Source organism: Theropithecus gelada, chromosome 16 (assembly GCF_003255815.1).
Source record: "Theropithecus gelada isolate Dixy chromosome 16, Tgel_1.0, whole genome shotgun sequence".
Classification (NCBI taxonomy): Eukaryota; Metazoa; Chordata; class Mammalia; order Primates; family Cercopithecidae; genus Theropithecus; species Theropithecus gelada.
The window spans coordinates 55,189,935-55,191,056 of NC_037684.1; positions in this window are offsets into that span (position 1 = coordinate 55,189,935).

Sequence of the window (1,122 nt, forward strand, 5' to 3'; positions counted from 1 at the left end):
TTTTTTTTTTTTTTTTTTTTTTTTTTGAGACGGAGTCTCGCTGTGTCGCCCAGGCTGGAGTGCAGTGGCCGGATCTCAGCTCACTGCAAGCTCCGCCTCCCGGGTTTACGCCATTCTCCTGCCTCAGCCTCCCGAGTAGCTGGGACTACAGGCGCCCGCCACCTCGCCCGGCTAGTTTTTTGTATTTTTTAGTAGAGACGGGGTTTCACTGTGTTAGCCAAGATGGTCTCGATCTCCTGACCTCGTGATCCACCCGTCTCGGCCTCCCAAAGTGCTGGGATTACAGGCTTGAGCCACCGCGCCCGGCCCAATTTTTTGTATTTTTAGTAGAGACGGGGTTTCACTGTGTTCGCCAGGATGGTCTCGATCTCCTGACCTCGTGATCCACCCGCCTTGGCCTCCCAAAGTGCTGGGATTACAGGCTTGAGCCACTGTACCCGGCTGGAAAAAAAAATTATTTCTTACTAAATTTAAAGTTTTTTCTTTTCTTTTCTTTTTTTTTTTTGAGACGGAGTCTTGCTCTGTGCCCTAGGCTGGAGTGCAGTGGCACGATCTCGGCTTACTGCAAGCTCCGCCTCCCGGGTTCACACCATTCTCCTGCCTCAGCCTCCTGAATAGCTGGGACTACAAGTGCCCGCCATCACGCCCGGCTAGTTTTTTGTATCTTTTAGTAGAGACGGGGTTTCATGGTGTTAGCCAGGATGGTCTCGATCTCCTGACCTCGTGATCCACCCGCCTTGGCCTCCCAAAGTGCTGAGATTACAGGCTTGAGCCGCCACGCCCGGCCAGTTTTTTCTTTTTTTGAGATGGAGTTTTGCTCTTCCCAGGCTGGAGTGCAATGGCGAAATCTCGGCTCACTACAACCTCTGCCTCCCAGGTTCGAGCGATTCTCCTGCCTCAGCCACCCTAGCAGCTGGGATTACAGGCGCCTGCCACCATGCCCAGCTAAATTTTTTTATTATTTATTTATTTATTTATTTATTTATTTTTTTGAGACGGAGTCTCGCTCTGTCACCCAGGCTGGACTGCAGTGGCCGGATCTCAGCTCACTGCAAGCTCCGCCTCCCGGGTTCACGCCATTCTCCGGCCTCAGCCTCCCGAGTAGCTGGGACTACAGGCGCC